At 40.8% G+C, this 14,763-nt stretch overlaps 1 protein-coding gene across 1 annotated transcript in view; it reads left to right on the top strand.

Annotated features, from left to right (window-relative positions):
* ca10a (carbonic anhydrase Xa) overlaps nt 1-14,763 on the top strand; it is a 381,374-nt gene that overhangs the window by 30,587 nt on the left and 336,024 nt on the right. The gene's annotated exons all lie outside the window — the stretch shown is intronic.

Below are 14,763 nucleotides of genomic sequence, written 5' to 3'. Positions count from 1 at the left end.
ATGGACGGTTGCTGATTGCGTTATATGAGTCATCAGTATTGTTTTTTTTACAGATGATTGCATTGCATTTTTGCCTTTATTGGACATATAACTGTAAGAGTGACAGGAAATTTGGGGAGATATGGCAGTCGTGGATTTTTTTCCCCTCTATATAGCACAAGCAACCCTGTCTGTCCACAAAGCAAAAGAAGAGTTACAGTGGCTGGGTGTCAGATGTATCTTAAAACTCCATTACCATAAATCCGAGAGGGAAAGATGACACATTTCCCCTCCCTTTTTGCAAATGAAATATGAAACTGTAGGAAAGCAAACAAGATACTGAGTTTTATTACTTAATCCAGTCGTGCCACTGTAGCATGTGTGTTTTCATGGTATACAATAAACAACCTGTCTTCTAAAAATTATATTAATTTTCTGCTAATTTGAAAAAGCAAATACGCTTTTAAAGACACATTTTTAATCAAATTAATAAGCCAACAATTTTAAGGAAGGTGTCTGCAAAGATCATTATTATGATAATAATTTCAAGACATGCAGAGGGGGAGGGGGGCATAAGCATTGAAACAGACATAGGCCTATATTACTGATGTGCGAGTATTGAATCGTTAAGGAACAGTTTTTTAGTCCGATACCCAGGCCAGATGCCAGGATGGAGTGACTTAATTGCAAGGGGAGCATTTTTTTAATAAAATAAAATTTATGGATTTAACCATGCGAAAGCCTCAAAGGCTAAATAACAACAACATTAGGCTACTTTTTCAAAATCAAAGAATATATATTTTTTAATCGTAGCATTGGCATAAGAATGTAGCACTGTCAAAGCGCTAAATATATCTTGAAATTATGAACGATTACCTGTCAAATGAGGCATGAAGAAACAGCTGTTTGCGACCCCCGAGAAACAGCTGTTTGCAGAGTGTAGAAATGGCTGTTTGCAACCCCCTAGAAACAGCTGTTTGCAGAGTATAGAAAAGCCTGTTTGCAGCACGTAGAAACGGCTGTTTGCGAAACGCAGAAACGGCTGTCTGCGACTCCCTAGAAACAGCTGTTTGCGGGCGCGTAGAAACAGCTGCTTGCGGCAAATAGAAACAGCTGCTTGCGGCAAGTAGAAACAGCTGTTTGCGACCTCCTAGAAACAGCTGTTTGCAGCGCGTAGAAACAGCTGTTTGCGACCCACTAGAAACAACTGTTTGCAGCGCGTAGAAAGAGCTGTTTGCGACCCACTAGAAACAGCTGTTAACAGCACGTAAAAACAGCTATTTTTGACCCCCTAGAACTGTCTGTTTTGAGTGTGTAGAAACAGCTGTTTGCAACCCCCTAGAAACAGCTGTTTGCAACATGTAGAAACAGCTGTTTGCGACCCCCTAGAAACAACTGTTTGTAACCCATAGAAACAGCTACTTGCGACCCAGTAAAAACAGCCGTTTGTGACCTGCCAGTAATAGCTGTTTGTGACCCGCTAGAAACAGTTGTTTGCAGTGCGTAGAAAAGGCAGTCTGTGACCCCCTAGAAACAGATGTTTGTGGCACGTAGAAACAGATGTTTGTGGCATGTAGAAACGGATGTTTGTGGCATTTAGAAACAGTTGTTCACAGCGTATAGAAACAGCCGTTTGCAGAGTGTAGAAACTGCTGTTTGTAAGATGTAGAAACTGCTGTTTGCAACCCCCTAGAAACAGCGTTTTGAGGCACATAAAAAGAGCTGTTTGTGGTGCGTATAAACAGCTGTTGGCAACCTTCTAGAAACAGCCGTTTGCGACCCCCTAGAAACAGCTGTTTGTGACCCCCTAGAAAGAGCTCTCTCTCTCTCTTGGCTTGTTTAAAGTACAAGTGTTAAATATTATATCAATATATCATATAAAACCATTCAAGCTGGGTTCTCATATATATGATTAAGCTGTATCAGAACATTGTGGACCCTGCTCGCCTCCATGCCAGAGCCACTTCAACCACCTCCTACCACTTAGATACTTAATGAGACTGGTCAGCAGGAGTCTAAAGCATTTATGTGACGACCAGCTCAGAGAAAGTTATTTCACTTCAAGGCTTTATATCTGCAATATTTGTCAGCACTGAATCGCATTGCAGCAGTGTTTGCTTTTTTTTTTCATTATCTCACAAGTGTTTTGTAACAACATGCATATGAGGTTATGAGGTGTGAGCAGCCAACATGACCCTCTCTCAGCGAAAATGCTCTCGTCTTTACAAAGCATTTACTGCACCACTAGCAGTACAGTTGAGTTAGATGATGTGGCTCGGCTCCTGGGATGCTCAAAGCACCAATCTGTGCAGGGCTGACAAATTCACATTCTGTGCACACAAGCCTGGGAGATGGATAATACGATGTCTGTGTACCAGATTCCATTATGTTGCACTATATTGTAAGATATTCATATTCTGCTGTGTCTCTGGTTACAAAACCATGAATATTCTTACAGTATGATACAGTGCAAAATAAAGAGGAAAACAAACATCAGAAATTACGACGGAGTTGAATCAACACATTTTCTCAGAGGAAACTGAACATTATGCGATTCAAAGGTCATATTTACTTCAGGGCTGCTGTTTTGGATTGCATTCGTGTTCCTACCCTCTGTATATACTAACATCTAACAGTATGGGAAACGCTGGCGAGGTTAAAGGGATAGTTGAGGTGTTTTGAAGTGGAGTTGTATGATATCCGTAGTGTATTACCTAAAGTAGATGGCAGTCAGCACGCTCCCAGTTTGGAGAAACAGACAGGAAGCAAAGCAATGTACTGCTGTAGACGGGGGCAGCAGCAAAACGTGTTTTAGACACCTTAAAAGAAAGGCCCACCTGAAAAAAATTAATAACCGTTTAAATTTAAGCTATACGCAAGCGGCAACCTCCAGTGCTGAGAAATGAAGCCAACGGGGAAGTGCCAAAAACTGCAGTTCTTAGAATGGCCACTTGTGGCTGGCTCCAAAAGTGAGTCAATCCCCATAGAGTGCTACAGGTATGAGTCCTTAAAGGTCCCATATTATACTCATTTTCAGGTTCATACTTGTATTTTGTGTTTCTACTTGAACATGTTTACATGCTGTAATGTTAAAAAAAAACTTTATTTTCCTCATACTGTCAGCCTGAATATGCCTGTATATACCCTCCGTATGAAACGCTCCGTTTTAGCGCATTTTGACCGAATTGCAACAGAATTGCGTTGCTAGGCCACAGCTTGGGTCCATGTGTACTTCCTTTCAGCTGATGACACTCGCATACACTGCAACCAGGAAATAAACTGGGACACATTTAGAATGTTTACGTTTAAAATTGTGTAAAGGGTCTAAATATTGTATATTCGTGACATCACGAATGGGCAGAAATCCTGACAGCTTATTTCAAAAGCAGAGTTTCTGAATACGGGCTGTGTGTATTTCCCTGTGGATTGAGTGTTTCGATACTTTCACAGTATTTATATAGGACTTAAGCCTGCTTTATAAAGAAAAAACATGAAAATCTCACTTTTTTATAATATGGGGCCTTTAAACCCGGAAATTAGCATTTCCGAAATTAGAAAGTTAGCATTTTAGCACTTCTGGTTCTCTCATCTGTTAGTCAATGGGTTTTTAGTTAGATGCCTGAAATGAGGTCTGTGGTTAACACATGCTGAAGAGATTTTAACGTTTTGTTCTACGACATGAAATACATCAGTAAATATCCAGAGCGTTTCTTAAAAAAGGCGGTTGCTAACAAGTGGCTAAATGAGACCACTGAACATCATCACGCCTCCTTTACAGCCTCGTTGTGTAAACTCACGTTCATGCGACCGTGGTGTAGTTCGTTTATAGACTAACGTTAGCTTTTTTCTTCTTGCGATTGTATTTACGTTTTAAAAATCATGAAAGTGGTGTTCATTTGTGAAGATTATTTTACTGAAGTATCATTAACATGTTTTTGCCACATAGCTTATTTTCTGCAATAATCCAAAACCCAATAGAAAAATCCCATTGACTATTTCACGAACTGCCGTGAGACTGTGTTGGTAATGTACAGTATATAATGAGTTTGCTCAGTACATGAGAGATGAGAGCTTATCCATGTACATAAAATGTGTCATTTTGATAATTTTTTATTGTGCAACAGGAAGAATATATTTTTTTTTATCTAACTTAATTCAAGATGTCATAATTTAACCCTTTTTCTCTGTTTCTTATAAAACGTTTGAAATGATATTTCATATCGCTCGGAGCGTCGTTCAATAACATTCAATAAAATATCTGCTTTCTAAACTCTCTCTAGTGTTTACGATGCATTTCAGTGGCATTCTTATTGCATACGCATTAGTTATCTTTTGAATTTCTTTGCTGCTTTGCTTCCAACCCCTCAGTGTTCACACACCCCCCACCCCCACATATCACACCCTGTGATGTTTTGTTGAGCAACAGCACGACAGCAGAATGTTGTTTTAGTCATGTTGTTGTTGCCACAGTAACCCCTTTTAACCACTCTACACATCATATGGACAAACTGTATGTCGCACATGGCACCACCACACCCTTGGCCACGTTATGTTGATTTCGAAGAAGAAGACAGAAGAACAACTACATCACGTAAAGTGTTGCCATCGCCCCCAGACAATCAAGATCAAAACAACCTGCACAGTCGGAGCAAAACAGAAATCTGTGTTTTTTACTTTTTCAAACAGCCCCCATACTTGAAAAACTGAAAGACATTCAGGCGTATGATTTTCTCTGTCATATCATTTCTTTTTTACCGTTGAAAAGGCCAGCCGGTGCCGAGGCACTTAAGGTAGGAATTTTCCCATCAGTAGCTGTCAGATGCACCGCCCACATCTCAGCGGGATACCTATGGGAGGGTCGGCCTCCTCCACAGAGCCCCGACACCCGTCAGTCAGCCGGACTCCGCTCTTCCGTCTGCTGCAGCCTACACATGAAACTTTGAGCCTGAAAAACTCAATGGAGGAAGGAGAAAATGATGAGAAGCATCGGGAGCATTGTCTTAGTTTCTCTTTTGTTCTTTACACCCTCTTGATAAAACTTTTTTTGCTGATTCCGGGAAGAAACATAACGAGATGCTTTGTTGAAGTCCAGACAGGAGTAGGTTGTTTGTGTTGCTAATTCATGAAATTATAGGAGGTAATCTGCAGACTACTTGAGACTATTATTATGGATCATTTTAAACAAAAGAGGATCGTAAGCGGGTGTAATTTCATATATCACCCTGTACAAAACCTGGCTGTTCTCAGCAACACTCTATTTCACTGCAATCTCAACACTTCTGTCTGGTTTGGCCCGAGCGTGTTAGTGAGAGAACAGTAAGCCAGAAAAAAAACCTCTGTTCCAACAACAGTCTCACGGCAGTTTGTGAAATAGATACACAATTTAATCTATTTGATTCGTGTACATAGACACGAATTCCCCTTTTTTTTCTCAGCACGACTTTCAACAACGTATTTTTTGTCAATTTCCGCTCCAGTCTTATCAAAATTAAACTACTAAGTTAGGAAAAGATCGACTTGGTTAGGCTTATACCGAGCACGCACTACACGAGATTCAAGCCGATTTTGAGCCCAATTCTCCCCTCCCGACAATCGTCAGCAAAGCCTAGATTTTTTTTGATGGTTCTGAAGATTATCTTTCCAGATATTCCTGTGGTGTGAGGTATGTTAAGAGTGTTTTTTTACATCCCTTGATCGGCTGAGAAGTCCATCCGGGCCGCACCGATTTCAAATCGTAAATATTTAACATGTTCAATATTTACGATGGGATATCCTGTTGTGTGTGGGGAACAGCCGATTACGCAGTAACGTGGGAAAAAACGATAGCCGATTGAAAACCAAGCTGACTGAGGAAGGAAGGGCAACAACCACGGCGGCCGCAGGTAATGCATGAGAAACGCCAAGCATAAAGTAGTAGTAAAATGGAGCTCAGAAATGGCGGACCAACTTGTTGATTTGTGGCAACAACGCAAGTGTTTATTCAACGTGTCTCCATGACTCCATATATCCATCCTTCATGAATTTTCAGTACAAAGTAGTGCGAAAAATAACATCGCTAATTCTTCCTGCCCGTCGTCCGCTATGTTTGTTTACGGTAAAGTCACGTTTGATCACGAGATGTCGCGTAGATTTCAGTTGTTGTTCATGAATGAATCTGTTAGTGTGTGGTGTGCTGTTTTGGCCAAAGTGTTGCTCTCCACACGCTATAGGAACAAAACTGTTAAATTTAACAGAATCTGTCGTTATGTGTGGGCTTGCTCACATTTTCAAAACCTGTTAAGATTTGAAAAATCTTTTAGCGTGGGCCAGCCTTGAGGCAACAAACTTCTTACTTAGGTTTATGAAAAGATCGACTTGGTTAGGCTTAGACAACAAACTACTTGAGTAGGTTTAGGAAAATATCGCGGTATGGGTTAAAATAACTCTGGAAGTGTCGTAACTTTAGTTCGGAAGTTACGTGACAAATAAATCAACTTTGACTTCTGGTTTCAAACCGGTCTCCTGGGCGAAAGTCTGGTATTTTTTGACCCAACAATCCACCCAGATCGCCCTACATTGCGTTCACCAGTCTCTATACTTCCCTGTTCACAATTATGTGGATTACATACAAATTGATTTCATGCTGACCATCATAAAAACAAATTAATATGCGTAATATTCGCAGTGTGAGAAAGTACTCATTACAAAAACAACAGTTTGAAAAAATATATTGAAATGCAAATTAATAGCACGAAAAAAAACACAAAAACAATTTATTGAATTGACCTTTATTCAACAATAAATGACAGAATAACATTGTAATTGTAACATAATCCAGAGTTTTGCAGAATCCACGTTCTGTCTGGTGCTACTGTTACAAAAATCTTGATCATGGTTAACATAAGGGATTGCCATCATGGTTAAAAGAACTCAATGTTGTTTGCAGATTCATTGTTTTAGTGGTGTGTCATCCCATTTTTCAGGTTGCTGATCAAAAAAATGTATGCTTATTTATTTTAAGCATTTGACCAACCAATGCATAATAGGATTTAGGCCCTCTCCCTGCCTCTTTAGAACTCTGTTGGCTCATGTTAGTTTGAAAACTTATATTAAAGCAGCCTCTGTCACAGTTCTTTATTAGTCGATATGCTACTAATTAGCATTCGTATCACTCACAGCCTGCCTTTGTATTTGCTATTTATTCACTTCAAAGTCCTTTTTCATGTACTGTTCCTAATATTTTATTCACCCTCTGTACATTCGCCCTCATTTCCTCCATATCTGCTCATCCCTTTGCATCTTTGTGTTATGTGTGTGTGTGTGTGTGTGTGTGTGTGTGTGTGTGTGTGCACTCAGGCCCATCATCATCGCCCCGGAGTGAAACTGACATGATCGCATTTATGATCCTCACCTAACTTCATCACGTCCCGCCCACAAGAGAAACACAGCTAATGGAGTCTTCTAGCAGGCAGAGGGTGGGGGTGGATGCAGCCACCCATGGGGGAAAAGGATGGATGCATAAATAAAAAATATAATATATAAATAAATCAAAACAACAGTCGAAGGCGTCTGCCCACATGTGGCATCACAACATTTCTGAGTCTAGTGACGCTGAATTGATTTCTAAAAAAGGAAAGGGGTCAGAGGGGAATAATAATAGTAAACACTGCTTTTGGAACAATAATGAAAAATCCCCACAAGCTGTCTCCAGTAGTTTGAGCACGCTTTGATGAATACAGAGAATATTTGGAAAGCAGACACGATATGAAAACATTCATAACAAAGTAGATATATATATGCTAAAATCCCAGACATTTGGAAGGCTAGCCAGGTTATCCTGCACGAACGAGGGCCCAAAGTGATCAAGAAATATCCTTTTTAATACCATTCTGGCATTTATATTTAACACACTTCTCAGCATTTTGTATTTACTTATTTGCACTGTGGTTATTTGTTATATATTTCACATATTAATGCAAATAACTAAACTGAAAGTACTCTCTTATTTTAAGTTTAAAAGAAGTATACTAATAGCATACTTGAACAAACTTCTTTTTGGTTATAGTGTTAATAAATTATGGTATTGGAACAGTGCATATACTAGCGTACTCGCCGATACCGAATTTTGGGCAGTATCGTACGCATTTCCAATGCTGGTATCGGTACAACTCTACTACCTTGCGCAGCACATGTCCCCAAACGTTCATCTTTCACATTTAGTTTCTGAGAAAACTGAATAAACTTCTTTTTGGTTATAGGGTTAATAAATTCTGGTATTGGAACGGCGCATAGACTGGCGTATACTCGCCGATAAAACATTTTGGGCATTATTGTACGCATTTCTAATGCTGGTACCGGTACAACTCTACTCCCTTTGCACAGCACATGTCCCCAAACATTCACCTTTCACATTTAGTTTCTGAGAAAACTGGTGGAAAAATGATATAGACAGGTGGCTTTCATATTTAAAGGCCACGTGTCTAAAGGCCAGGCTGCAGAGGAGCATTCTAAATGATGCAGATGTTGTTTGACATGGGATCACACGGGGGAACACACACACACACACACACACACACACACACACACAGCCACAAAAACACACACACACACACACACACACACACACAAAGATAGACATACATTACAGGCCTTGTTTCCTGGATGCATTCGCAGGGCTTCATGTCCTCACCACAAAAGTGTTTTATCTTGTCAGGATGCATCTCCTCCTGCTGCTGAATATAGTTTCTCTGTTATAGGTGCTGACAGAGACTGCAGAGGAAAGCCGGGGTCTGTGGTTTTGTTTGTGCGTGCAAGTGTGCGTGTTTTGTGTGCACACATGCCGAGTTGAATGAAATTCATCACAGCTCGTCTGCTGCACCTACCGGTCTCCGAGTACACTCCTAAAGTGAACATCTGCCACGTTATAAAGCTGTGTGGCCAGAGGGAATCCTGCATGTGTGTGTGTGTGTGTTGTCGCTGTTGCGTGGCTCCTAAAGAGACGGTGTCCTTCAGAGCTGGTGAAGATTTCTCAACCTGACAGGGCGTCCTGTCTGGAGGGTCATCCTTAAACTTTTCAGGAGGTCTTCAAAGTAACTGAGGTTGTCCTCATGCGGTCCCTCTGCTCACACACTCCTCCTCTTCACACACACACACACACTCTCATGTAGGACAGCTAGAACAGGAAGCAAAGCTGTGGAGCTTTTTCTGAATGGGGACCGCCCTTGTGTCCTGTTTGCATCACTTGATGACTCATACCTGGGTTTGTCCATTGTCAGATGAGAGTTCAGATGAGTTTTGAAGGTAATTTCCGCACATGCACTTCATGCCATTTAAGAGATGCACCTTTTAAAGTGATAATTCCAACAAGTCCTCATACCTCCATCCATCCATTAGCTATACTTTTTTATATGTGAAGGGTTGTGGGCGGATGGAGCCTATTCCAATTCACATTGGGTGAACGGTGAGGTGCCAGGCTTTCTCATATAGATACACAACAGGTCACACTCACATTAGTGCCTACCATAGACTGTATATAAGAAGTAGACGTAGTCACGGTGACGTCACCCATTGGTTTGTGGACTACGGTATTGAAGCCTCGAGTTCAGCATTTTGACTGTCGTCATGTTGGTTTTTGGTCTTCGCCATCCTGTTTTTTTGGAACCAGAAGTGGTATGAGAGGGTGGAGCTACAAGTACAACTGAACGCTAAATAAGACAACTTTCATGAAAACACACGGTGAAAGGGTTAAAGGTCTAACACAAAAACACAGACAACGCCGTGGTAGCGACCTGTCAATCACAAGGTAGCCACCCACTAAAGCATCCCCTGCTTTACACTCTATTTGACTCTAAATGGGACCATCATTTACTAAATGAACATCATGCTGTATTGAAATAGACTTGAAACTAGCGATTGAGACCATAAACTCATGTTAACAATGTTTACTGAGGTAATAAATCAAGTGAGAAGTACGGTCATTTTCCCTCAGACTTCTTTAAAATCGGACTATTTTTTGCAACCAAAGGAGTCGCCCCCTGCTGGCTATTAGAAATAATGTTGGTTTAAGGACTACCCACAAGAGTTTAGAGACGGAGCATGTCTTCTTATTTTAGTTTGGTTGTTGTTTGGTTAACAGCAGTAACAGCTAAAGGGGTTTTACCTTAGTTTGGTTTGTTCAGCTATGGTGACAACTGCCACTAATAGCCTACTAACTACCAACTTCTGAACAAATCACTGTACTGTAGCTGCTGCAGGACAGTAAAACATCTCAGTGGATATTCCCTATATCATTGAAGATGAAGTGTCTTTGCTTCTGAGAGCTACGAGATAGACTTCTATGAACACTGCCTACAACTCTAATAACCTTCAAAGACTAGTTGAGGTGAAAGACAAGTGAGCACCAGTCAGAACGTGACCATTTCTCAGGACCGCCGCAGTCACTATAGCTCTGAAATTGCAGTCTTTCATCTACCGAATAAAACTATTTTTCAATCTGGCTTCACACACTCAAGGGTATCCCTGTCTTGTACCTGCCATTAAAAAGCAGCAGTGATGATAAGACAATTAGTGGGCTAATTTCAATTAGTGGGCCTTAATAAGCCATTAAGAGCTGTCTGTTCCTAATGACCACTGGGGGCAAGCAAAACTCAGCGATGTAAACGCCACTATAGAGGGCTATAATTTAAACCCAGGTATTTCACGCTCTCCCTTATAATTAATGAGAGCTGAGGTGATTACACAACATGACACTAAATTGCAATGCTGAAGTGACCCAAAATTGACTTGTTAATAGGGTAAAGAGCCTGAATATGGTGTTTTTCTTTCTGCCCCGGGAGTCAATTTCTTTAACGTTCAGGCAATGGTAATCTGGTAATCATCTCTCTCTGCTGCAACTCCTCTCGCCTCCTCTGTGGAATCCACAAATTCAACATTGACTTTAATTGAATATCGATTTGTTTGTCTCACTTTTTTCTTTTTTTTCTTCTTTTACTCCACCTTCTCAAAAATGTAATTAGATATGGGGCCCGGCATTGGACATACATGTCTAAGAGGAGCTCATCAGAGGCTGAAGCCCCCGAGGGCTGATTTGATTCCGATGTCGGGGTGGGCTCCATAAACACGGCACGTGAGCATAAATCACAGCGTATGGAGCATAACACCAGGCATTTATTGGGAGTAGAAAAGGGGCCTGTTGATACTAATGCAATTTCTTTTTTATATGTCAGTGAGTAAGTGGTGGAGAGAGTACAGGAAGGATTGAGAGAACAATTAATAAAATGTAAAACTGTAATGACTTTTTAAAAGTTTAATATTCATGCGTTGATTATTGCAGAAAATAATAAAGCGGATGTAAAGCGTGCTATAGAAACACTTAATTTAGACTGCATTTACAGTTTTACATTTTCATTTTCATTCAAGTTAATTAAGTCTAGCTCGATATCAGAATATTTTTGCTCTTATTAATTAAGATTTAGATATGAACAGGCCATTATTACCATACAAAATGAAAAATTGGATGAACTACTTAGAAAGTGCACTTTGAAATGTTACCAGGCAGCATGATGGAACTATTATTCTGTCCACCAACTATTGGATTGATTGCCACAAAATGTGGTTCAGACACTGGACAATGAATCTCAATGACTTTGGGGATCCCTTGATTTCTTGGCCATCGCCATCGCCATCTCGTTTTTTTGGCGGTCGCCATCTCGGTTTCTTGCAACCAGAAGTGACACGAGAGGGTGGAACTAAGTACAACCAAATGCTGAACAAGACATTTTTAGGCGACCAAATATGTTATAATTAACTTTCATGAACTGAAAAGACACTATAAGGGTTAAAGTTCTAAGACCAAAACACGGACAGCACCCAGACTGGAGAACGCCGTGGTAGCGACCTGTCAATCACAAGGTAGCCACGCCCTAAAGCATCCCCTGTTTTATGATCTATTTTACATTAAATGGGACCAAAATTTACTAAATGAACATCATGCTGTATTGTAGAAGACTTGAAACTAGAGCTTGAGACCATAAACTCATGTTTACAATGTTTACTGAGGTAATAAATCAAGTGAGAAGTAGGCTCATTTTCTCATAGACTGCTGGCTATTGGAAAGAATGCAAGTTTAAGGCACTTCAGCATTGGCTTCACTTCTCAGACCCGGAGGTTGCCCACTGTTTTCGACCAAATACCTGCAACAATTATAACATTCCCATCAGCCTCAGCTGTACTTTGTATTTAATGCCAATTTGCAAACATTGGTATGCTAACACACAAAGCTAAGATGGTGAGCATGGTAAACATGACATCTGCTTAACATCATCATGTTAGCATTGTCATTAGCATCCATGCCTGTCTGTCTGTTGTGCTTTTTCCCTTTCCTTTAGTGTGTTATTTAGTTTTTTGTTCATGTAAAAGGTCTGCAAAGTTACAAAGCTCAAAGTCCACGCCAAAGGGAGTCACTCTCCCCCACAGAAACACTGTTCCTGAACTGCCTGAAACGCCTCGCTTGAAGTCCCGCCTTTTCTTCCGTAACGTGGTGATGTCACCAAGTAACACATTTGCAATCCTTTCCTTCTTGCATTCAATTCCTGCCTAGCGGCTAGTTTGGCACGCCCTCAAATAAAGGTAGTTAGAGCGGAGCTGGAGTGGAGTCGGAAGAGTTTGGTTCGGTTGACCAGTCACAGCAGTGTGAGCCAGCTGACCAATCAAAGAAGACTGGGCTATTTAAGAGGGTGGGGCAGGAGCTCAAACAAAGCGTTTCAGACAGAGGGTGAAAAGAAGTGTTGCAGCTCAGCCTGGTATGAGAAAAGTGAAGCGTTTTTTTTCAATATTAAAGCAAGTAAACATGTTCTAGTAGAAACCCAAAATACAAGTATGAACCTGAAAACGAACATAATATGTCCCCTTTAATTCCTGGGAATTCAGATAGCGCTATATCTTAGTTTCCTGACCATACACACCTCCACTCATTGTTCTTGTTTTGTTATTGCATGTCACAATAAAAGCATGGCAATATTCAGAGACTGAACAAGTCTTTTGTTTCTATTCTTGTTGATGTACAAACAGCCCCACTAGGCAACTGATGATGCTTTCAGTTGATGCCGGTGGTTTTAGTCTTTTGTTCGTATCCATGTCCACATTAGGCTTTTTAATTTGCCACATTGCCACACGATACAAATGGAATTCGAGCTGATAGCATCCAAAAACAGAACTTTACGTGATGATGGAAATAATGGCTCGCCACAAGTTTTAAATGGCTTCGTGTGTAATGGAGCCAATTAGAGGGCAGGTTGGATAGCAGCTGTGCTAACAGAGCCAGAGCCAGAGAGACATCATCATCTGCATCAGGGCCTCATCCCGGCGCTTTAAATCCACTCACATTAGCCTTTCATTACTCACTATGCCAGTAAAGGCTTTTGAGTGCTCTTTGTAGCCGCAACAGCTGGAAATATGGTCGCATATGTAATATGAGTTGTTGGAGGGTGATGATATGCACATCACGTAGGGGCAAGGTTATCAGTAAACAGTGTCAATAAAGCAATGACAAGGTCAGAATTATGGAGATCCAAGTAGAATCAAAACATCATTATTAAACGTGGAGTAAGTGGGCAGTGGGGATGTTGACGATTAATCAATGATCGATTAATTGGTCATTAAGAATTTGATTGAGCATGTGAAATTGAATTGATATACTATCAAATAAAGGTCTGAAATACAAACAATGTGTAGTTACATTCTAGATAGTGGAGGTGGCCACGCCAAACCCACAGGCTGACAGTGATGCGCCCCGCAGAGAGACAGCGTCAGGAGCTGCTGCCGTGCATCAGGCCTTCACCATGGCTATAGCCGGCACCGTGGACATAAAGGTTGAGAACTTTTTTACGGGATAATAAGCCGACAGACCAACCCGTTCTCACTCCCAACTCGTCAAATACCGTTGTTTGGTCAGTGCCCATCAGCATTGGAAACCAACGCATGTAGGCACCCTTTAGCAACAGTTTGTGACGAACCGGATTTTCAACTAACTCCAATACATACCCAACCGCGGCGTTATTCGACGGTTGGAGCAATTGACGTAACATTAATAGCGTGAGAGTCCGTTCAGGGCGGACGGGAGGGTCAAGACTTTCAACCATGAGACCGCTGTTCATGTCCCGTGTGAAACTAAAAGTAACGTTCACTTATTTTGTCAGGTCAGTCACGTGAGTCGCTAGTCAGTGAAGTTAACATCAACCATGACCCGTTTCCTAACCCTACCTAAGTGTTGCCTAAACCTAACTTCCTGTGAAAACGGAAGTTAATTTCTGTGACACGCCATCCCTGGTCCATCAAAAAGTAAAGTAATTTAAATATGGCGTTCAGTCTAGCTTCTCTCTCACTTTCTTTCTCTCTATCGCAACGCGGGGCTCATTTTCTGTAATTGTCTCAGTCCAGAAGTCAAAATTGAATGAAAAGAGATTGTTATCCTTTCCCGAATTCCCAACATGTTTTTATCTAATGAAATGTTCTGCTTCAAAACATATTTGTTGGCGTTTAGCCTTTCAAAAGCAACATTTTCACTGTGGTAAAAAAAACAGTCTCCCCAGCATGCACCTGTATTAATGGGCCAGTCTAGCAGCAATCTGACAGCACAAAAAACGACAAGAACAGGCAGAAATATGGACATTGTGACACGTTTGAGCATCTTTCTTATAAAACTAGGCAGAGATGTTATTATTATTTTTTATGAGCATGCTTTGCATGTAATCTGATATTCAATTATATTCAATGTGTTTAATATATCTAGGCCTCTATCTCTATATG

The sequence above is a fragment of the Sebastes fasciatus genome, chromosome 20 (assembly GCF_043250625.1).
Source record: "Sebastes fasciatus isolate fSebFas1 chromosome 20, fSebFas1.pri, whole genome shotgun sequence".
Lineage (NCBI taxonomy): Eukaryota > Metazoa > Chordata > Actinopteri > Perciformes > Sebastidae > Sebastes > Sebastes fasciatus.
This window is presented reverse-complemented; position numbering and strand designations above follow the sequence as displayed.